Source organism: Protopterus annectens, chromosome 8.part0, assembly GCF_019279795.1.
Source record: "Protopterus annectens isolate FY-2018-M chromosome 8.part0, PAN1.0, whole genome shotgun sequence".
Lineage (NCBI taxonomy): Eukaryota > Metazoa > Chordata > Ceratodontiformes > Protopteridae > Protopterus > Protopterus annectens.
The window spans coordinates 877,044,566-877,070,247 of record NC_056741.1 but is presented as its reverse complement, the minus strand read 5'-3'; positions in this window follow the sequence as shown (position 1 = coordinate 877,070,247).

Genomic DNA, 25,682 nt, shown 5'->3' with positions numbered 1-25,682 from the left:
ATCGTAGGTTTATCCCGGGTATCACTTCTGTGTCACTGTTAGACAGAGGCACAGTATACTAACCTCGAAAAAGGGCATAGCAAAATTAATTTAAAATGGGTGGCGAAAGCCAAACACACTCTTGCTAGGCTTATAAATGCCCTAGGGCAGATGGCCTAGTATGAACCTATGAACCTATGAACAGTAAGGATTAAATGCAAGGATAATTTAGAGTAGCCACTAAGCATCATGTTTTGGTAAGTGGGAGGAAATCAGGATGCTTTAAGGAAAAGCATATGGATGTATACAGAACATCCAGGAAAAACATGCAAAAGCCCACTGTTCAATTCAAGTTTCTATAATATACTTCCTCCAAAAATCCAGTAATTTGCCAGCATTAGGGCTTTGCTTGTCTCCTATTTTATCTTAATTCTGAACATGTGATACTCCTGCTTTGTGTTTATAAATCAAACTAGTTATGTTGTTCTTTTTCCACTTTCAAGTGAATGATTTTTCTGTCCACCTCTATCTCCTACCACCCAGCACACACACCTCATTTTTCACTTCTCTGGGATTATTTTGTTCCTATCTGTGAGAGCAGCAAAAACTTCTCTGCCATAATGTTGAATTAGTAACATTCTAGCACAAGTCTTAGCAATCAGAAATTGCATCACATTACAGTATCATGTGTTTTTTTAAGTTTACTAGTGTTTGTTATCACACTCTTGGAAACTTGACTATTCCAAAGTTATTTTTTGTAATTGTTTCTGTTAATAACTAATTGTAGACATCATGTCAGCAAGAGAAACAAAAGAAAACATAGCACCTCTCTATCAGTCTTCAAATGAAACCCAGTCTTATTATATTCCAATACAGTAACTGGGGAGGCGCACAGAACCAGATGGTTAATCCAACCACTTTTACGTTGAAAACCCAGTTGAGCACTTAGGAGTAGCAACTGACTACTGTGGGAGCATGAGCATCTAACATTATAAGCCAGAAAAGAAGAGTGAACCTGTAGTTACTACTAATACTGGACTAGTCACTGGTGCAATGCATGATGGGAATTATTATCCGCATTACTAATGACACTAGTAACTACACTATCCTACAGGAGCAAAACTACCAGTAGGAAAAGGCCTTGCACTTTGCTGTAGTACCTCTCAGGCAAGTCTCTGTACCACGTAAGACATAACAATCCTATCATAGCCTAGTGTGGGGCCTTTAAGGGAGCAGGGCTCTTTTGGACCATATAGGTTCAAATGGCCTAAGGCTGTCCTTATTCAGTATTTCTTCCTCTAACTTCTCCTTGTGTTAGTCTATGGAGGGGGATTGCACTAAAAAGAGAAAGAGCAGCATGAAAAAATGAACTTTAAAATGCATTTAGCTCATTGTCTGAGTCTTTGCAATCTCATAGTTAGCATGTAAAAGTAAAGAATATAAAAAAAGAAAATTATGTTATTTTAGGTGGTTTATATTTCACTTGCTTTGGATACATGCAGTCATATTCTCAAGCTAACACTGCTATTCATTCAACTCACAAGCAGCTTAGAAGAATCACAGAGGAAACTTGTAGAAACGTATACAACCATAAATGATGAAACTTCTATACTCACCAGGCATTATCTTGTTAGAGTCTCATCTCCTATTGAGTGATTTTTATCATCAGTTTAGATGACACCATTCTATATCCACTGCAAAACAGGTGAAACTTGATTGGATTTATAAATCATATGATCTGTCTGTGGGTGATTGTGGCTTATTTGCTGATATGATTAAGTCCTTTGATATGATCTTACAATATGACATCAGCAGTAGTTTGACCCAATTTGGATTGGGCAGTGATGTCTCAAATGGTGTTTATCCTATCTTCTTGGCAGAGAGTGTTAATGAAAGACTGACTCCCACGTCTCGAGATATGTAATGGCTTAAGGGAGTAGTACCTCAGGGATCCTTGCTGGGCTCCCTTTTCTTTCTTAATCTGAATATGTTCTGTGATATAGAATTTGGTTCAAAACTATTAGTATACGCAGATGGCACTGCTTTGTTTTCTCCTCACATTGATAAGCTGGCAACCCTACAGGTTGTTGTTGTGTCTTTCGGCTTTTCCCGGTTAGGGGTCGCCACAGCGGAACTCCGGTCCGTTAATGATTGGTAGTTGATTTTTACGTGCCGAGTTACTAGCCCTGATGCACAACCTTCAAGGAAGGTACGCCGATTCATGCATGTCTCCACGCAGAAGACGCTCTAGCTGAGAATTGAACCGGACAGCGTCTTACTGTGAGGTGACAATGCTACCGCAGCACCACCACCGCATACTGCAGAAAAATTTGTTTAAATTGCAGGCATATACACTATCTATCTATATATATCTATATCTAATCTATATATATATCTTCAGTAAAGAGCCTTTACAATATATTAAACACAAAAACTTTCAGATAGAGTTGAAAAAATACTTCTACTTAGGTCTTATTTTTGACTCTCAAATGACTTTTGCAAAATATGCTGACAGTTTAGCTAATAATTTATTTAGGAGATTATCTCAATTATAAATAACAGCTAGGAATCCAAAAACTGGTATCAGAACTTTACTGGGTAGAATATTGTTACTATCAATGTTTGATAATAGTTTATATTTATCCTGGCTATAGAAATGAAATATGCAAAAGATAATCATTTTGTACCATGTATTTCTCAATTGTATGTCTAATACTATATTTGGTGAACAGTATTTGCTTTACATGAAATAGCTAGTCTGCTGTCTTTCCTAAACAGATTAAGTTTCAGTTAATAATGCTGTTGTACAATGCCTACCACCATAGCACTGCCAAAGCAACTGTTTATCCTGTGACATTTTACTTGAGTAACAGCCACAAAAGATATGCAGTTACTATATAGAATATCCATTATATATGAAACGCAAAATGCAGATATACCTTATTTTTGGAGCTCTTATGGCTGGTAAGGTAGTTCATTTTTTTAAACAAGCATTTGTTATATGGGCTATTGGTTATTTTAAAAATCATTTCCATTTTTCATGTTTTCTCATGTTTGTAACTCTTTCTGAGTGTTTTATTAATCTTGCTGTCACTGAAAAAAAGGAATTTTATCAAATGTGAGTAAGCAAGTTTGTTATTTATTTATTTATTTATTAGCATTTGTTTACCAGGAAAGTCCACTGGGCCAAGAAGAGTCCATTTTCAGAGGAGGCCCGGGGAGAAAAGCTCGACAAATACAGTACAGATAAGAGTACATAGCATAGGACACCTAGTGATGCATGATGCATTTACAAAAATGTACAGACCATATTATATGCTTAATAATGCATTTCTTTATTAAGAATTGAAAGAGCTGAATAATTGAAAAATAAAGACCTTAACTACACACCCACTCTTCAACAGTGAAGCACAAAATTAAAGTAAAACCTAAAAAAAAAAAAAAATGCAGCACTCTTTAAAATCACACACTGACACAATAAAAAAAGTAAAAAAATCACCAGAAGTAAACTCATATCCATTCACGATGGGGTGATACACATAGGACTGTTATGCTTCGAAACAAGTCCAGAACTGCAAGCCAACTAAAACAATGGAATAACACAAAATGTATATATATATATATATATATATATATATATATATATATATATATATATATACACACACATATATATATATATATATATATATATATATATATATATATACATATGTGTGTGTGTGTGTGTAGAGAGAGAGAGATGAGGCATAACTCTTGATGAAGCCATTCATCATGAAAAATGAAACTTGTTCTCTGCACTTACAGTAAAATACATCATACAGAATAAACCCATATCCCCACATACTGTTTACCCATCTTTCTTTATATCTAAATATGAGTGTGTGTGTGTGTGTGTGTGTGTGTGTGTGTGTGTGTGTGTGTGTGTGTGCTAATCATCTCCCTATCTTCCACTAATACCGCAAACCAAAGAGTTGCTACGAGGCAGTGAAGTCTCAGAGTTTCAGTTTAGTCTACACCTCTGTAACTGAATCAGTGAAGGTGAAAAAGGGAAACAGCACATTTTAAAATTGTGAGTGGCAAAGCAAAAAAGAAAGATTAGAGTATCACTTCAGGTTGCTTGTTAGAGTTAAGTTTTTATTTTGAATATTGTACTACATAATTTCAAATAGTTGCTGACACTGGAAGCAAGGGAAATGCAGTCTGCAGTTCCTGAATATTAAGAAATAGAGAGGAAGACTGTCACAGGACAATGGCAAGAAAAAAAAATTGCTTCCTTAGTGATTAGTATACCAAATAATTTGCACTATGAAATCTAATTATGTTTTTTTTCTGGATACTTTGTTCTTCCTTATTTATCTAGACACATTGTAAACTACAAATATTTCTTTCTTTTAGAACAGTTTCTTTATTGATAGTGAATTTAATGTGAATTGGTTGATGTAAATATTTCATGGCAGATCCTAAATGCTTTATCCCACACATGGGTCCCCTCAAATTATCTGTGGTATGCTCCCAGTTATTCTCTTTAGGGGTAATGTATAATTATTGACCATGGGATGGGTAAGGCCAGTCTGTAGCCAAATGGGATAGAGTTTTTTGTGAGTACAGAAAGGAGAAGTTGGCTAGGCTTAAAATGGCCACTGAGGCCAGCTAGCCTAGTACTTAACTATGAACTATGAACTATAATCCACATTTTATTTTTACTTCTTTGTAGTAATCCTGACAGTCACTGCAAACTAACCGTGGTTCAAACACCCTTTTGTTCTGGTTATACAGTCTCAGGACAGGAAATTTTTTGTCAGCTGGAACTGTAGAATTAAATTCTCGCATTCCAAGGCCTTGACTTTTGCAACACATGGCCTGTGAATATTGTGAATTGAAGGGGAAATGAAAAGAAAAAAAAAGGCGAAGCAGGAAGGTAAAATGACCTAAACGCATTTGAGAAGATTACACAAACGTATATTTAAATTAATACTGCACCAGTCTGTCCAGGTGAGCAGTGATTATGTTCCCATTTCAAAAAGCAGGTTGACAGGTTTATATTTTTTTGACATAGTTTCATTTAATCGCAGTGTTGATAGTAGTTTAGGCAATAAGGTAACAAATAATCTTCATTATATAGGATGTGCTAAATACTTTTTATCATGTTTTACTAACCAAATAATTATGTGTATATTTAATGATTTGAGTTAAATTGTGAATCTAGTTCATTAAAAGGCACATTTTTATCTTGCAAAATACATTAATTCTAATTCATTTAAATTTTTATTTATTATTAGTCATGCTGTTAACTGCCATTTTTACAGGAATAGAAGCAGTAAAACATTCCAGGCAGTGGTGTTATGCAGCATTAATCATACTTTTCATGTATATTTAATGACTCTTGGCTGCTTTATATGCCTAACAATACAGATGAGGCATACATTTATTGCATCATAACACCGATGGCGAGTGGTTTCCATAACAATACTGAAAATAATGGAGAAAAGACAGCACTACGCAGTCTAGCTCCATTATGGACCAGATCATATAGCATTACTAGCATATGAAATAAATCATCTGAATTCCTTATTGGTGATAGTGATGGTCTGTGGTATGGGTTGTGATCATCCCACTGGCTGTAACACATGGTGATGTTGTTATTGCATGGTGGTGCAAATGGGTCACTTTCTTTTTCTTATAAGTCCCAAGAATGCTCATTACCTGGGGTCCTAACTCCCATCTGTTCCAGTGATGGCTCACTTGCTGACTCTCCAGGGATTACCACCCCAATTCCACTTGTGTTATACTGAATTGCTTTCACACCAGCACATGCCATACCACAGTAAGGCCTGAATGTATAATTTTAGTATACATGTATGCATTTGCATAACAGTGGGTCACCATGGTACCATTTGCTTGGGATAATCAGGTGGCATTCAGACTGGCCATTAAAAAGAAATATAATGATCTTAGGTGAAGTGAGAGGCAGTCCTTTATACCCTTTACTTAATATAACATCCCCAGAGGTCACACAAATTTGGAGAAAGTTATAAAATTTAAAGAAATTGTTCACTAATAAAATGGAAAGCAAGAGAACATGCAGCTAACACTCTGTAAAATATTATAGTGATGAACTATTTATGATTGCTGTATCTCATAATCTATATGGCTTCCCTACACAGTCTTGAAGTGAAATTCCCCAGGCATCAGTAAACTGCACAAAAGAAGTCAAACGGCATAAGGTAGAATACTTTTCTCCATAGGAAATCATTGTAGGTGCAATTTCTAATTGTGCATCAACAATGATTCCCTTTATAGGAATATTTCTTCTTTCTTCAAGTAAGTGCGACCATGGAGTTGGTTTATATAAGTTTGGGAGTGTGGGGTTGGGGGGCAGTTTTTTTTCCTTTTGGTTTTCGGGCATTTTATTTCATTCTGTTGAAGTGTCGACTTTCAGGAAGTTGGTGTTTCATAGTGTAACCAACCTATAGCTCATTATTTATTTATGTATTTATTTTTAAGTCAAAATACTGCGGTGGTGGTGCTGCGGTAGCATTGTCACCTCACAGTAAGACGTTGTCCTGTTCGATTCTCAGCTAAAGCGTCTTCTCTGTGGAGACATGCGTGAATGGGCGTACCTTCGTTGAATGTTGTGCGTCAGAGCTGGCAACTCGGTACGTAAAAATCTAGTGCCAATCATTAGCAGACCGGAGTTCCTCTGTGGCGACCCCTAACTGGGAAAAGCCAAAAGATACAACATTTTTAAGTCAAAATAATGGACTTGTGTTAATTGCCACTATAATGCTGAAAAACATAGTTTCATGATTCATATATGATAATTGCTTACCTTATGCAGTGTGTGTGTGTGTGTGTGTGTGTGTGTGTGTGTGTGTGTGTGTGTGTGTGTGTGTGTGTGTGTGTGTGTGTGTGTGTGTGTGTGTGTGTGTGTGTGTGTGTGTGTATGTGTGTGTAAGTACACTGTATACAGAATGATGAAAGGATAGCATTTTTGACAGCAGAACTTGGTAAATGTTTCAAAATGTTGATATCCCACAGAAATGTCTGATGCAGACTAAAGATTGCTGTCAGAGCCTTAGCCTCAAACTAAATGCAGAAAAGTGCATAATAATCCCCTTTGAGAAATCAAATACCCCTGCAAATTACAGCATTGATAGCACACCTGTAAATGTGGACCCAGTGGTGAGAGATCTGGGTTCTTGGATATATAGTAATCTGAATTTTGACCACCATGTGTCCACGGTGGTGAAGAAATCCCTCTATGTGGCTCAGCTTCTAAGTAAAGGCATGGTATCCAGCTCTATGATGTCAGAGTGCCACTGTACTTGGCCTTCATCGGACCACTAATAGAGTACAATGCACCTTTTCGCATGTGACTCACTATGCACCTGCAACAACTGGAGTGACATCAGAGGTTTCTCACCAAAAAAAAAAAAATCAGGGTATAACCAACATGCCGTATGTGGACTGATTAAAAGCACTATCACTGTATTCAGAGTCCTATTGATTACTGAGGGATGATCTGAGCCTAACCTACAATGTAGTCTCTGACCCAGCCCTGATCAAACTGTTGCATATTCTCAAAACAAACTGCACAAGGGTTACCTGCTCCAAAGATCTAAACCTGATCTCTGACATGAATAGATCATCCTAGAGAGACAGATATGTGTCCCAGAGACTCTGGAATAGGATACCTATTGATGTGAAGCAGAGCCCTTTCCTGATCATCTTCAAGCACAGTCTGGACCAATGGATGGGAAATTGCAGATTCACTGCTGGGGTGGTGCCCATGTCCATTATGGACAGAGGCAGTCTGTAAAAATAGTCAAAACCTTGGTTGCTGTCCCTTGTTATCTTTCCCCTAGGGACAGGAAATTGGGAAAAATCTGAATAAAACTGCCTAGGCTTGTAAGGGCTGTTGAGCCATTAGCTTAGTAATCTCCTATGAGCCTATGCACATGTGGGTCCTAATTGCTCATTACTGCTGTATAAATGAGGGTTGCAGGTTCAAAGGCATTCAGAAAATCAGCCTCTGTATTTAGAGGATCAGCACAAGGTAAGCAGTAGGTTACCAGAGAATCCTGGAAGTGCAGAGTGTGGCAGCTTATTTGAGATGATTTGTGTAGTTGAAACTGGGACCTGAGCAAGGTCTACAGCCTGCACTTTCACTTTAATCTAGCCCATGACTAAAAGGGCTAAGATGAGTTGCCATCTCAGTGAGTTTAACTCAGAGAAGTTGAACTCCCCAATTGCTGTTTTTCATAAAAAATTAAAACCGGTGCAGTTTCTTGGAGGTGTAGCTAGCTAATTTTGTGCCCAGACCCAGATTTGTTCCTTGAACTCATGCCCCTCCTCAAAAACGTTCCTCTCCTTAGAGTTAAGCAAAAAAAAAAAAAAAAAAAAAGGAAGCAGGCCACAAAAGAAACGGGTCACAAACATTTGTATCAAGCAGATGTTGTAGTTTATTTCAGACATGAAGTGCTTTAGCACTGCTGTTTTTTTTTTAAAGTCTTTTCTACATTTAAACTATAGAAAACGGCTTGTTAGATTTGCAGCATGCAGCTGATATAATTTATGCCTTACACGGATCACTATGGCACATCAGTTCCATGAAAATAGGATATTTTATGCTTTTAAACTGCAGCTAATAACCATTTATGCTGCACACAAAAAGCTAAAGTGCTTCAGTTTTGACTGCACATGCAGTACCTCCATGTTTACAGTATGAAGAATGATAGGGATCTGTTGATCATGCTCCCAACACTTGGTGCCTGGGGTGGCTGCCCCTTTACTCTACCCAAGCTACACTTCTGAGTTTCTGTGAGAGAAATCCTTTCTTTTGGAGATTTCTCCCTTTGTGCTTCTTTGTCCACAAGGTTGGTACATACAAGTTTGGGTGAGTGTGGGGTTCAGAGGGGCTTGCCTCTTTGCAAAGAAGAATTTGTTTTCTGGTTTTTATTCAGCCTAGTCTCTTTCCTACTTGCACATTCATAAACTTCTCCAGAAGTAACTTGATGATTCATATCGGAATACACACACACACACACACATATATATATATACATATATATATATATATATATATATATATATATATATATATATATATATATATATATATATATATATAAACTCTTTCTTTCTCTCTCTCTCTCTCTCTCTCTCTCTATATATATATATATATATATGGTTCTACAGAACCATATATATATATATATATATATATATATATATATATATATATATATATATATATATATATATATATATATATATATATATATATATATATATATATATATATATATATGTGTATGTATGTGTGTTTGTGTATATGTATGTATGTGTGTGTGTGTGTGTGTGTGTATATATATATGTGTATATGTGTATATATATATATATATATAGAGAGAGAGAGAGAGATAGCTATATATATCTATATATGCAAATTTTTTTTTTTATTTTTTATTTATTTTATTTATTTAACATTTGTTGACCGGGAATGTCCGGAGAACATGCAAACTCCACACAGAAGGCACACAGAAATAGACTTTTATCGGGGGTTACAGAACCCAACCAGCTTGTTTTGCATTTATCACAAAGTAACAATAATGACCATACGGGCTATTCAGCTAGTTCTAAACCGTGTTTACCTTGTCATTCAGCTCCTGGTTCAGGATTGCTCATACATGTTTGAACTATGACAATGATCGGAACAATCACCATGACTGTAATGATGTACTTTCAGACCATGTTGGTGAACAATCTATTGAAAGCCTTGAAATACCTAATGGTCAAAGATCAAGGCATAACAGTCACCAACAAGGCTTGGACATTACTGCACCGTTATCTAGCAGTAATATTAACATTTCTGATTTCACGTTTGATTTTTCTTTATATGATTATGATCTCGAACCTAGGAGGACAGGTATCAAACCCAAAAGAATGCTACCTACTAGAACTTATTCAACTGTTACTGCTAATAAAGTAGAAAATACTGACAATGGTGTCCATAAGCACAAAAAACCTTTGCATTCTGTGGTTGGTTCCAATACCAGGACGGACAGCTCTGACTTATTCAACAAATTTCTTTATTTTGATTTTTTTGTTGATAGTGTCGAAGGGTCGGATAAAGTAGTTCTTACACAAGGAGGAAACAATAGGAAAGAGACTGTCAGTTTGAAAACTATGATTTACTCATTAGGGAAGAAACTGAAAACTATCAACGGACTTAAGGTGGACAATTTGTATTTGCAGAAATGCTTAGACGATAAGATCGTTTGGGTATAGATTTGACCGACTTGGGCATAAAAGAATTTAACAGATTACATCAGTTTATTAATGAAATATCATGATGAGAGATTAAGCAAGTTTATTCATGAAGTGGAAGTTTTAAATACTCAGATTGTGAATGATTTACTGTTCAAAGATTGGGAAAAACTATATAATAAGCAATATTTTGAAGCTGGTAAATGGGCATCTACCTTATGCAAGAGGAAATTTGACAAAATTAAGAGGGATAGAGAACAATACCATCAACAAACAGCTTATGTGTGGGGAATGATGTTGTTGGTCAACATAAAGGGGGTAGGAATCACGATCAAGAGGTAATGTTGGGAGGTGATGCCCATATTGATTATGTTGAAAATCAAGATATTTATACAGAAAGGGTCATTAACCAGTAATTTGAATGTAGTGAATACAGCAGCTACATATACTACCCATCTAGGTGACAGTAATCATGATGTAAATATGAATGAGGATGATAATGAGATAGTAGTCAAAGGGAAAGTTTTATTCTACCGTCATTTTAATATTTACAATTACACAGACTTACAGATAAATAAGGTACATTTTAGTTTATTTGAGAAGGGGTTGAAATTCATACCCAATCCTAAATTTTCATTAACTAAAATATCAGGAAAATTAACTTAGAAGTCTTTTTTAAAGAAAAAAATATTAAGAAAGTCAATAAAATTGATAGTGATGTTACATTTGGTTCTAATTTGTCTATCAGGAGTATAATCAACTTAAGAAGTTGAAAGAGTATAACAATTTAACATTGGAAGAGATAGGACTACTTCAATTTATGAGATGCAACAACTCTATAAGAATTATTATATGATAATATGACATATATACAAAAATTTATGATATTTTACATAATATACAGGAATGAACTACACGATTGATTCTTATATTGAAGAGTATTTAATTGATGATATACAACTTTATCAAAGTTGAATATCCTAAGGTAGCCACAATGGTAGGGATTCCTAAAGACTCAAGAAAGACTAATGACCCTAAGTTAATAGATACAATCTTGAAAAATATTTATACCCTTATTCCACACATGGTCAAGGACTTTTCTATGTATCCTGTTTCTAACATTGAGAACATTAAATCTAAATACATAATCACTATAGATGTGATAGATTTGTTCTCATGTATTGGTTTAGAGGCTTTCTCTAACAGCTTGAGAAGGCATACTGACTTAGAATGGGACACTATATGTCTTTTAACAGAAATGATGTCATTGGTCTTAGACAATAACTTCATCTTTTTGAAGGTGAGTTATTTAGGCAGACTATTTTGGATGATTTGTATATGTTGTGGCAAGGAAGTGAGGAAGATCTGCAAGTTTTTATAGATTTCATTAATAATAGTAGTGATTATTTGAAGTTTACGCATGCTACTGATACAACTGGTTTACCATACTTGGATACTCTGGTAACACACAAAGATGGGAAGGTGAGCTAATAATTATTTGGATTACACCAGTTGTCATAAATACAATGAATGGTTTCGAGTTTATAGACATGGAAAAAGAATTAATACAAATCAAAAGGTACCCTGAATGTATGATGGAAGAGATTGTGTCATACATTTTAGAACAGTGGGGTACTAGATATAAACCACTTTTGGGTTCAGGAGACATACAAATTGTTCCTAATTTGAATAACAATGGAGTGGGACCTAGTTATTCAAGGGCATGTATTATACCATACAACATTGGGACTGACAAAATCAAACAAATTATTTTTAAGTTTTGGCATTTGATAAGTAGTGACCAACATTTAGTTAACATATTGGGTACTAAACCCAAATTTGTATACAGGATGGAAAATTATTAGAGTATCATTCAGAAGATAGTAAGAAATATGGTTGTCATACAGGTAGTAGAAAGTGTGGTTTGTAAATTTATGTATTGTGATAAAAAAATCTTACTGAATAATGGACACAAAAGTTTGATTATATGCAAAAATGGAAATTGCAATACTAAACAAGTTATATACCTAGCGAAATGTGATACCTGTGAGGCATTTTATGTGGGGAGGACTGTTACAATCATTTATATAGCATTAGGGTGAAGGATTCAACTAACATCTTGTATAGACACGTTCAATTATTAGGTATAGAACATACATTTAAATTTCTAATATTGGAAGAAATTATTAGCAGTCCTAGGGGGTGATGTCAAAGGATTGCTTGCATTCAGGGAGGCTTGAATGATAGTATATCTACTAAAAGTTTATTATTATAGTATAAATACCTGTTTCTTGATTAATACTATGTGGCTTGAATAATTGTTTTTTTGCCAATTGACATTATGGATTAAACTTGTTATTAAATTTATATCATTTTTGTAGGATCACTTAATAGTTAATTTTTATTTAATATATATTTTTTAGCAATAGTTTTCTTATATATTATAATGTATACATACTGATTAGTTTATGTATAAAATTGTTGGTTGATACATGATTTAACAGAACCTATTGTAAATATTATACTTGGAACAAATTGCCTTCTGATATTACCTCACTCTCCTCTTTAAGTCAATTTAAAGCGAAACTTAAAGTATACTTGGGGACAATTGTCATTGCATTAATCCTGGTTAGCTGAATTAGAGATCAGGTGTCCTAGCATTTATTGAAAATATTTGTACTGTGTCTATTCTCCATCATCCTGTATGTTACTATGTAATCTTTTTGTTAATGTGTTGTGAATTATAATTGTCTTTGAAACTCTAACTCAGTTTGCTACTCTTGGAGCTTTTCTCCGCTGAAAATGTACATAAATCCAGTCGGACTATCCCGGTCAACAAATGTAAAATAAAATAAATAAAATAAATAAATAAAATATTTATGTGAATTATTACATTAGTAATTTTACATAGGTTAGATTGTTATGTCGATAGGTTGACAATGAATTTTCACACATTACATTTTTTATTATGACTATATCAACTTATACTCATTATTGTCTGTGTAATACTTTTATTAATATTAATATCGTGCTTTTATAATCTTGACTTGACTACTTTTTAACTGTTTAGTAATAAGAGTGTTTTTAATTTCAATATATTTACGTTTTTGAGTGCAAAACAAGCAGGTTTTTTAAAATATAAAATATATATATTATATATCACATTATTTATTATTGCATCTTATGCGCATTATATGTGTGTGTTATGTCTTTAAGGAGGGATACATTTTTCAAGTTTTTTTTAAACGGGTAGGTTGTTTTAATCTGCAGTTCTGAGGAAGACCAGTATTCTATGGTTGAAACTGCATTTCTTGTTCTTTGGTGCTATGACAGACTAGTATATTGTGTTTTTGTCTTTTTGTGGTGTATGTCTATGTGGATTAAACTTTTGGATTAAAGACCTTCGTGGTGTCTACTGGAAGTGTTTCGCTCATTGGTGGTACCGAAGCTACATTTGTGGTTTGCACTATACATTTCGTTTGGTTCATATATATATATATATATATATATATATATATATATAGAGAGAGAGAGAGAGAGAGCGAGAGAGAGACAGAGATAGCTATATATATCTATATATCTCTGTATATGCAAATTTTTTTTTTTTTTTTTTTTTTATTTATTTTATTTATTTAACATTTGTTGACCGGGAATGTCCGACTAGGTTCCACAGAGCCTGTTTTCAGCGGAGGCCCGGGGAGAAATGCTCCAGATGCATGTCTTTGGAATGTGGGAGGAAACAACACAGGGAGAACATGCAAACTCCACACAGAAGGCACCCCAGCCGAGAATCGAACAAGAGAACCTCTTGCTGTGAGGTGACAATGTTAACCACTGCACCACTGTGAATTAAAATATTTTATATATATATATATATATATATATATATATATATATATATATATATTTATATATATATATATTATCATTATCATCATCATCAGCCCCCATTCCCCATTTTCTACCTGAGGTCGGGTTATCATGTCAACTGTTACCATCTCTCTTGATTCTGTGCTACACTCCTGCCTTCTTCAACACTCATGTCTGACTGTCACAGATCTTCTTTCACACAATCCATCCACCTTTTTGCCGGATGTCCTTGTTTCCTCTTACATTTTTCCTGTCTGCCCCAAATCTTCTTTACCAGATTGTCTTCTGCTTTTCTGCACGTGTCTGAACCACCATAATCTGTTCTCTTTGATATTTTCTGCAATTGGAGCTTTGGCTTATGCCCTTATGTCTTCATTTCTTTGTCTTTCTCACAATGTGCATCCTACCACCCTTCTCAGGCACTTCATTTCCATCACCTCTAGCTTCTGTATCTGCTCTGCCTTTACTGCCCAGGTTTCTGTACCATACAGCAGTACTGGTCATACCACTGTCTTGTACAACTTACTTTTCAGCTTCTTTGGCATTTTTCTGTCATAGACTACACCTGAGACTCTATGCCAGTTGGCTGCAACCCCTGAGATTCTAGCTTTGACCTCTTCATTCAGACTTCCCTTCTCCTCAACTACCCCTCCCAGATACATGAAGCTATTTACCTGTTCCATTATCTTCCCTTCTTTCTCATTTCTCAGCTTCTTCTGATTTCCCCAATTTGCTGCCACTATCACCGTCTTATCTGTACTTTCCCACGTGCCTTCAGTTTTGCATTCCATTCTCCTATCCTTTGCTGAAGTTCTAGCTCAGAGTCTGCCTGTACTGCCACATCATCTGCAAACAGTAACTTTGTTGATCTGTCCCCTACAACCTGTTTGCTAATGTAGTCCATCTCCAGTATGAACAGCAGTGGGCTCAGAGCTGAACCCTGGTGTACACCCACTCCCACTGGGAATCCCTCTGTGAGGTCGAACACTGTTCGTGCTTGAGCCTTTGTGTCCTTGCACTGTACATAGCCTACACTAATTCTACCAATGTTTCTGGGACTTTGAACCACCTCAGTACTGCCCAGATCAGCTTTCTTGGGACCTTGCCATATGCTTTCTCCAAGTCTAGGAATGCCCAATTGGACTCTTTCCTCATCTCTACTTTCTTCTCAACTATCTGTCTCACTGCAATCATTGGGTCAGTTGTGCTGCATCGTGATCTGAATCTGAATTGCTCATCTCCCATCTCCACGTATCTGTTTATCAATCACCCTGTCCAGAGCTTTCATGCATTGTGATAGGAGTTGCCTCTGCACTGCCCACAGTTATGGATGTCCCCTTTGTTCTTGTACACTGGCACGAGTATGCTTATTCTACACTCATCTGGGATATGCCTTTATCCTCACACTGCTATTAGTACCCTCAGGAGACATTCCTCCCCATCTCATCCAGCATCTTTATCATATCAGCTGTGACCTCATCTGACCCTGCTGCTTTCCCTGACTTCATCTTCCTTAGTGCTGTTCTTACTTCTTCTAGGGTAGGCTCCTCTTCTTCTCTCATTGTAGGCTGTTTCTGGGGAAGTACATCTTCTGTGGGGTTTTCTTCATTCAAAAGCTGCTGGAAATACCCCTTCTATCTGCCTTTGATGTCCTGTGGACTGGTGAGCAGGTTGTTGCTGGCATCCCTTATGAAGGGTGTCTGACTATCTTCTTTAGCTTTCTGTATTTGCCTTGCAATCTGATATAGTTTCTTTGAAGCACCTAATGAGTAATTTTCCAGAAGTTGGTAGAGTGCCCTCGATGCCCTATTCTTTGCTATTGCAACTTTTTACTTAGCTTCTTTGTTAGCCAACCAGTAGTCCTTCCTAGCCTGGTCAGTCTTTTCTGTCTTCCACTTCTTCCTGCACTCCTTTTTTCTTTTGATGACTTCCTGGACTTCGGCATTCTACCACCAGCTTTCCTTATGTACCTTATTTCCATACCTGGCTCAGCCACATATCTGTTCTGTAGTCTTAACACATGCTGTTTTGAGGCGCTGCCATTCTTCTTCATCTCCAACTATTTCCTCCCCTTCTTGGGGTGCTGGAGCCATGAGTAATTCCTTGAACTGTTGTACTTTATCTCTGGTCAACTTCCAGGTCTTCTGCCTGGTCTCTGTTTACCTTATAGTCTTCTCTGACCACTGCTTGCAGCTGATTGTGGCAACCAGTGGTTTCTGCTGTGGGCCGACTGTTTCACTGTTTCAAAATATCGAGCGCACATTGCTCGGCACTGCAAATGCGAACACTGACCTGCGACTGTTAAAAATGCCGAACACCGATGTTCTGAACCGCAAAATCTTGCCCCTTTTTGACCCGTGCTAGCACTTGTTTTTAGGTGTAGAGTGGTAGGAAATGTCGACATTCGGTGTTTTTGCGACATTTTGGAGAATCAACATTATGGGCTTCACTCAACGGTGTCTACAATATGCAATGTCGAGCAATGTGCCCTCAACATTTTGATGGCAAACCTATATATATATATATATATATATATATATATATATATATATATATATCTATATATATATATATATATATATATATATATATACACATACACACACACACACACACACACACACACACACACACACACACACTCACTTATATATATATATATATATATATATATATATAGATAGATAGATAGATATGGCTTACACTCAAAATTTCGAAGGCACACGTGTGAATGTCATAGGCAGTTTTCAAAGTTGCACAATGCTGGACTGGATTAAAATGACTTCATAATAACAAATAAAAAGCTTGATTTATTATTATGAGTTCAGCATTGTGAATGCAGATCCCGGTAAATTGAGGATCATGGAACTCACCCCTTTCCTCACTGTAGTGCGATCTTGGAATTGGTATATATACTTTGCTGGGGGCATGGGGGGTGCAGAGGGGATTGCCCCCCCTACTAAAACATAAAAAGACATATGGACTTTTGAAACTGGAAGTCTGGTATGTCGAGTGTCAAACATTCTGTTTATGATGTTTGATATAGGCTAGATTTTATTTTAAGTTTCAGGATTTTCATTCATTGTTTAGATGGAAAACATTTTGCCTTCAAGATTATGATAGTAAGCCATGTGTATGTATATGTATGTATATGTATATATATATATATATATCTACAGTTTTTTTTTTTTGAGAAAGGTTACATTGTTACCTCAGTACCAGACCATTATATTAGTCTGCTTATACACAGTAATGGTTGATTGCAGTGAACTAAAAAGTGACACACCTCACCGCTACTATTACATTATAACTTTTTAAGTATGTTAAATAGGAAAACAGGAGAGAGCTGAAAGACACACCAAGAAGAAGGAATTTATTGGAAAGAATGTAATACAACAACAAAAAAAACTTCCTGAATGCTGTCAACTTGGATTAAGAACAAGAAGAAATTCACTGTTAATTACATTGTTCAACACTGTATTCAAAATAATATTTAGTCATGCAAATGATTTGAAAGTAAACTCTAATTCATGATGTCGGAAGAAATTAGTGCCAGTGTGGTCTTATTAGCAACTTCTGTGAGAGCTGTTAAATGTAGACAGAGTGACACACTGGAGTCATTGGAACTCTAAAAACGAAGTGTAAAATAAACACAGTGCTAAACTGATTGTGAAGTGTGACACCTGAGACATAAATTAATGTGCCTTGATGTGCTGCTCCTCATGGGATAACCTGCAACATTCCCTTTTTATAACAATATAATAGAAACCAATTGTTTGCCCATATTTTCATATTACTATTATGTATATCTGTCTGCCCTTCTTCTGTCCCTCTATCTGTCTGTGTATTTCTGTGTAGAATACATATACATATATATATATATATATATATATATATATATATATATATATATATATACACACACACACACACACACACACACACACACACACACACACACACACACACACACAACACAACTATGACTAGATTTAAGAAAAGGGTTCATTGATAAGGTCAGAGGTTTAGAGAAATATATGCACTTCTTCTACAGTTTGACTGAAAACTGATGTCTGAAACAAGGCCTTTCTGAATTCTTTGAATTCACAGCAGTTGGGCTTGGACTTAATTATGTGTGAATATAGCAATATAGTAAACGTACTGCAGTGTATAGACTGTAAAATAGTTTTTGGCTGCTATGCGTAAAGTGTGCAAGGTTCAAAGGCAATCAAGATTACCTGATTTATGGAGTCATACAGAGGGATGAGGAAGTGATGGGTAGGTATGGTGTTAAGGAAGGAATGCAGAAGTTCAGATGGTAGTGGATTTTCCGAAAAGGATGGGCATGACTGTGGTGAATACATATTTTAACAAGAGGGAGAAGCATAGGGTGGATTATATCCTATGCAGGAGGGCCAGTTAGAAGGAGATTGGAAACAGTAAAGTGTTGACAGGGGAAACTGTAGTTAGGCAGCAAAGAATGGTTGTCTGTAGGATGACGCTGGTGATCAAGAAGGGGAGGAGGAGTGGAAGGAGTGTGAGGGCAGCACCAAGGATCAAATGGTGGAAACTGAAAAAGGGTGATTGTGAGGTGGAGTTCAGGGAAGAGTTAAGACAGGCACTGTGTGGCAGTGAAGAGTTACCAAATAGCTAGGTAACTACAGCTGAGCTAGTAAGGGAGACTGCTAGAAAGGTGCTTGGTGTGACATCTGGACAGAGCAAGGAGGACAAGGAGACCTGATGGTGGAATGAGGAAGTACAGGAGATTATACAGAGAAAGAGGTTGGTGAAGAAGTGGGATTGTCAGACAGATGAAGAAAGTAGACAGGCGTATAAGGAGATGAGGTGCATGGCAACAAGAGAGGTGGTAAAAGTTAAGGATAAGGTGTATGGAGAATTGTATGAAAGGCTGGACACTAAGGAGGGAGAAAAGGACCTGTACCAATTGGCTAGACAAAGGGACTGAGCTAGGAAAGATGTGCAGCAGGTAAAGGTGATAAAGGATAATGAGGGAAACATACTCACAGGCGAGGAGAGTGTGCTGAGCAGATGGAAAGAGTACTTTGAGGGGCTGATGAATGAAGAGAATGAGAGGGAGAGAAGGTTGAATGATGTGGGAATAGTGAACCAGGAAGTGCAACAGATTAGCAAGGAAGAAGTAAGGATAGCTATGAAGAGGATGAAGAATGGAAAGGTTGTTAGTCCAGATGACATACCTATGGAAGCATGGAGGTGTTTAGGAGAAATAGCAGTGGAGTTTTTAACCAGATTGTTTAATGAAATCTTGGAAATTGAGAGGATGCTTCAGGAGTGGAGAAAAAATGTTTTGGTACCGATTTTTAAGAATAAGGGTGATGTGCAGAGCTGTAGTAACTACAGAGGGATAAAACTGATCAGTCACAGCATGAAGTTATGGGAAAGAGTAGTGGAAGCTAGGTTAAGAAGGGAGGTGATGAGATTAGTGATCAGCAGTATAGTGTCATGCCAGGAAAGAGCACTACAGATGCGATGTTTGCTCTGAGAGTGTTGATGGAGAAGTACAAAGAAGGTCAGAAGGAGTTGAATTGTGTCTTTGTGGACTTAGAGAAAGCATATGACAGAGTGTCTAGAGAGGAATTGAAGTATTGTATGAGGAAGTCGGGAGTGGCAGAGAAGTATGTAAGAGTGGTACAGGATATGTATGAGGGTAGTGTGACAATGGTGAGGTTGGCGGTGGGAGTGATGGATGCATTTAAGGTGGAGGTGGGATTACATCAAAGATCAATTCTGAGCCCTTTCTTATTTGCAATGGTGATGGACAGGTTGACAGACGAAATCAGATAGGAGTCCCTGTGGACTATAATGTTTGATCACATTATGATCTGTAGTGAGAGTAGGGAACAGGTTGAGGAGGCCCTGGACAGGTGGAGATATGCTCTAGAGAGGAGAGGATTGAAGGTCAGCAGGACTAAGACAGAATATATGTGTGTGAATGAGAGGGAGGATAGAGGAATGGTGAGGATGCAGGGAGTAGAGGTGGCGAAGGTGGATGAGTTTAAATACCTGGGATCAACAGTTCGGAGTAATGGCGAGTGTGGACGACAGGTGAAGAAGAGAGTACAGGGTGGGTGGAGTGGGTGGAGAAGAGTGTCAGGCGTGATTTGTGACAGACGAGTATCAGTAAAAGTGAAAGGGAAGGTCTACAAGAGGGTAGTGAGACCAGCTATGTTATATGGGTTGGAGATGGTGGCACTGACAAAAAGACAGGAGTCAGAGCTGAACATGGCAGAGTTAAAGATATTAAGATTTGCACTGGGTGTGACGAGGGTGTACAGGATTAGGAATAAGTATATTAGAGGGTCAGCCCAGGTTGGACAGTTTAAAGACAAAGCCAGAGGCAAAATTGTATTGGTTTGGACATGTGCTGAAGAGGGATGCTGGGTATATTGGGAAAAGCATGCTAAGGATGGAGCTGCCAGGTAAGAGAAAAAGAGGAAGGCCTAAGATAAGGTTTATGGATGTGGTGAGAGAGAACATGCAGGAGGTTGGTGTGACAGAGCAAGATGCAGAGGACTGGAAGAAATGGAGACAGATGATTCCCTGTGGTGACCCCTAATGGAAACAGCTGAAAGAAAAAGAAGAAGACACTGGTGCAACCATATGTCATGTTATTAGTTCTGAGTTTTTAAGGTTTAGTTCATAAGATATCTAGCAAACAAGTCCTAGAACAATAGTTTTTGATATAAATGAATATATATGTTGAAGGTTTGTTTGTTGACAGTGTTTCTGTACTTCTTCTTTAGTTGGCAAGTCAGCTCATCGACAGTGCTGGTGTGAATATGCCATTCCCCTGCTGTTGTGCAGATTGGAGCTGATATATATAAATAGTAGTAGCTATGGGACACAGTCCCCTGCAAAAACAGGATTTTGTTATTTGCATACACTAAGTTTATGTCTTACAGGAAGTGTATTTCATTGTCAGTATATTTTTTTAACAAGAAACATCTTTATTAAATTATCACTTATGACATGCAATCAAACATTTATATAAACGAAAACAAACCATATTGACATATTTAGTTGCAAACATTATACATCACATAATCTGTCCAGTTATTGTCAGTCGAACATTACATACCCCATTCAAATCCTACCTTCTTTTAAACCTCATTCCTCCTCCAAAACATTATTCTGCATGTATTGTTCCCACAATTCCCATTGTTTCCATGTAATTTGCTAGTACCCTTTTCTAAAAGATCCCATTTACAGTAGTTTTATCTCTGATACTATATTCACTACTTCTAATACAGTTGGTTTAGACTTTGATTTCCATTTTCTAGTAATTGCTTTTTTGGCAGTCACCATAATTAGACACAGCAAGGCCTTACTATGTCTAGGATATTCTGACCATAGCTCAAATAATTATTTCTTTAGTTAAACCAATTGGTTCACCCAGTACATCTGCTACAGCAGGGAATTTTTAAAGTCTGCCAAATCATTACACTCCCAAAAAATATGTTCCGAGTTACCTCTTTCATCCCCATCATGCCTCCAATATTTACTACCTATCTGAGGAAACTTATTTAGTCTACTTTGGGTATAAAAATACCTGTGTAAACACTTCCAAGAAAAGATCCTAAATCTTCTTCTAGACTTTATTGCATTTTTGGAAGTCATACATATATCCTCTATTGTTTCTTTGTAAATTGCTTATCCAAACACTCTTCACAACCCTTTCTAATCTGATTGATCCTATAGTTGTCATGCAATATTTTATATGCTTTACTAACTATCCCTTTTTCAACAGCAGCTTCTGTTCTAGATTCTACTAAAACTCTACCAGTGCGGGTCTTTTGCTCAGGACCCCCCTATTTCTTTCTCTTTGCCTAGACTCTGATATTAGTCCTTGATAGGGACAGCAATCTCTAGTCTGCAGTCCAAGTAAATTCTTGGCCTCTTCCCATTCTATTACCTTTGTCTTTCTAAATATTTGCTCCCAATACCTTGGTTCTTTACAAATTTTCTCCAGTAAATTCCAGCCTCTTGTCTATTGTCTGTATCTCTAATTGCATCCATCCCTATCAGCAGAATCTCCTGTCTCAATTCCCATGTGGACTTAGTTCTTAGAATATTTTCTGCTACTTTATGAATATAATATTCTGTATGGTTATTGTTATCCTCCTTAAGGATCTAAATCCAAAATCATTGTCTTTCCTTGTTTCTTGAGCTCCCCCCCCTGTTTTGTCATCGTCCCTTTCCACTGTGAATTATAGCTTTCTGCTTGTGCTATGTATAGCAGCCTTAACTGTGTAGCTCTGAAATGCACTATTGAAGGCTGAATAGCTGAAACCCATATGCAGGAATAAAGTTTTGGAAATCAAGTATTTTTTGGAGTTTGTTGTTTTTTATCAATGAAGACTGAGTGCTGGCTCTTGTTGCTGTTTTATGAGTTTGTGATTCTCCAGCCATATACCTTGCCATAGTTGCGTGAACTGTTTTGGTTTAATATATATAGCTCTGAAATACCCCTTCAAATCAGGTAATCTCAAACCACTTGTTCTTTTGGAAGGATCAGCTTATCCCACTTGACTCTTGCTGTTGTACCCTTTCAGATAAAATCCATCAACTCTTTATTATTTGCTATCCACAACTTCTCCTCTTGTTGATACATGTATGGCTGATCTGTATTCTTATGTTTGATCATTTGTGGACAGCATTCAGTGTTATGATGTTTTGCATTTGCAACACTGACTGTGTCTCACACACACACACACACACACACACACACACACACACACACACACACACACACATATATATATATATATATATATATATATATATATATATATATATATTTATATATCCCACTTACCTGACTTTCATAATACTGAGATGAAAAAGCCAATAACCTCTTATCACTGATATCACAGAAGACTGACTTTCCACTCCAGGAAAGTAACCACTGGGCTACCATGTTCAACTTTGCCCCTAACCCCGGCAGTGGTGCAATCTCAGAGTTGGTATATTTAGTTGGGGGGGGGGGGTGGGAGGCACAACCTCCCACATGGGTGGGTTTAATTTGCTTCAATATTAATTTATTTTTAGTTTGGCCAAGTGGTTACTTACCTAGAGAGGAAAGTTGGTGTTCCGGGATGTTGGTGATATGCTGTTCTCGAGTTTTTTGTCTCGCATTATGAAAGTCATGTAAGTGGGATTTTGGTCTTGTAAAGTAGACCTATATATATATATATATATATATATATATATATATATATATATATATATATATATATATATATATATATATATATATATATATATATATATATATATATACATATGCAAAGGCATTAGCCACCCCATTATGCCTTTTTTAGGCAGTGTCAAAATAACCAACCACCCAACATAACAAAATTCTCTTTAGATAAATACAAAGTACTGCTGCTTAATGCTAGAAGTCTAAACAAGAAACTGCACTCCCTGGAGGCACTGCTCATTTTGGAAGATGTTAACATCTGTGCAGTCACCAAGACATGGTTCAAAGGCATGGAAAGCACCCCAGCTGTGCAGGGCTACAATGCCTTCCATATATTCAGACCACAAACTGAGCGTGAAAGAATGAAAGGAGGAGATGTATCCATCTTCATTAAAGATAAGTACATCTCGAGAGTAGTTAAACAGTATGACTGTCTTGAGCTACTCCATGTCCAATTAACTAAAGGTAAAGCCCCCTACCACATCATAGGTAGCTAAAGGTCCCCCACCATTTATTTATTTATTTTTAATTATTACATTTGTTAACCGGGAATAGTTCGACTGGACCAGGAGCCCATTTTCAGGGGAGGCATGGGGAGAAAAGCTCCAGAAACAGTACAATATTTACAAATTATGTTTAAAACAAAGATATATCAAATACAGACTTAAAATACAGACTTGAAAATAATGGGTCACAAACAGTAAAATACTACACAATTGATCCCAGATACGAATTGTAGGTTGAACGGTAAAATACTACACAACTGATGCTAACAAGAATTGTAGGTTGTACAGGCTTGAAAATAATAGTGTACATTATGTGTACAGTGAAACATAATCGTGAAGTAACAGTGTGCATTATGTATACAGTGAAGCATTCACAAAGGTGTCAGCACCATTTTGATTGCTTGTTCATTTATGAGTAGTGGTTAATATGAGCCAAGATCTGCTAGTGAGGCAGAGAGGAGTTGTAGTAAGAAAATGCAGTTCAGGAATAGAGCTGAATAGGGAATGGTAGAGGCAGGATGGGGGATAGGCAGAGTTAGCCTGGAGTATAGCAGTACATAGCCAAGGACTAGCTAGGAAGTTATTTAGGAGTTATTTGAACTCATGATAGTGTGGATTTTTAGCAATAGTTTGAGGAAGGTTTTCCAACGTTTAGCAATTTTGTTAGAATAGAGGCAGTCACCATGATAGTTGTGGGAGTGGGTAACCTTTAACATTAGCTTGTCAGAGGATCTGGGGGACCTGAGATTGTGACTAGGTTGGACTAGATTGGAAAGAGAAGGGCAGTTGTTGGATTGGGAGACTAATTTGTGGACCATGATAAGTTGATTGAGAGCTAAAAAATTGGGGAGTTCTAGCCAGTACAGTGATGAGTCCTGTGTGGGAGATTAGTGGCAAACTTGGTAATTTTGTTGTAACAAGATTCTAGATTATTGAGGTCAGCCTTTTGTAGGTTAGTGAGCATATGAAATCCATAGAGGAGGGTGGAAAGCAGGTATGTCCGAACAGTGGCCAGCCTGGCGCTGTGAGTAAGATATGGCTTGGCCCTATAGAGGGTGCCAAGCTTGATGTGAACGTTTTTGATTGTCAAAGAGACATGTTTATCAAACATTATATTCTCATCTATAGTGACTCCTAGAGGTTTAGTATGAGTTGTGGGTTCTATCTTGGTTGTTTTTAAAGAGAGGATTGAAAGAGGGGACTGATATGGTTTGGATTTTTTATTTCTGAAGACTATTAATTTAGTTTTATTAGGGTTTAGAATTAGTTGATGTTCAGAGAGGTACTTTTCTATGTTTTGTAAAGAAGATTGCATTTTTAATTGAAGTTCTTGGGGAGAGGGGGCAGAGCATATAAGTGTAGCATCATCAGCGTATTGGACAATGGAGGCTAGATCAGTTGCAGAGTTGCGGTCATTTGTAAATATGATAAAGAGGAGAGGGCCAAGTATATAACCTTGGGGCATTCCAACTGAGATGGAGAGTAGGGGAAAAGAGTGTTCTCCATTTGGTAGCCTGCTTTTGATTAAAAATACAGCTGTGGAGCCAGGACAGGGAAGATGAGCTGAAGTCGTAAGATTAGAGTTTGTTGAGTAGTAGTTGATGGGAAACAGTGTTAAAGGCTTTGAACATGTCGAGAAAGATAGAGACGACTACTTAGCCTTAATTTAGGAGAAACAGAAAAAGCATACTGCATACCTGTACTTAGTGGACTCACTTGACATACAGCCCAACACCTTACTTGTGGGGGATTTTAATTATCCTACCATCGGCTGGGAAACATACATGACTTTGTAAATTCAAATGCTCTAGAGCAGT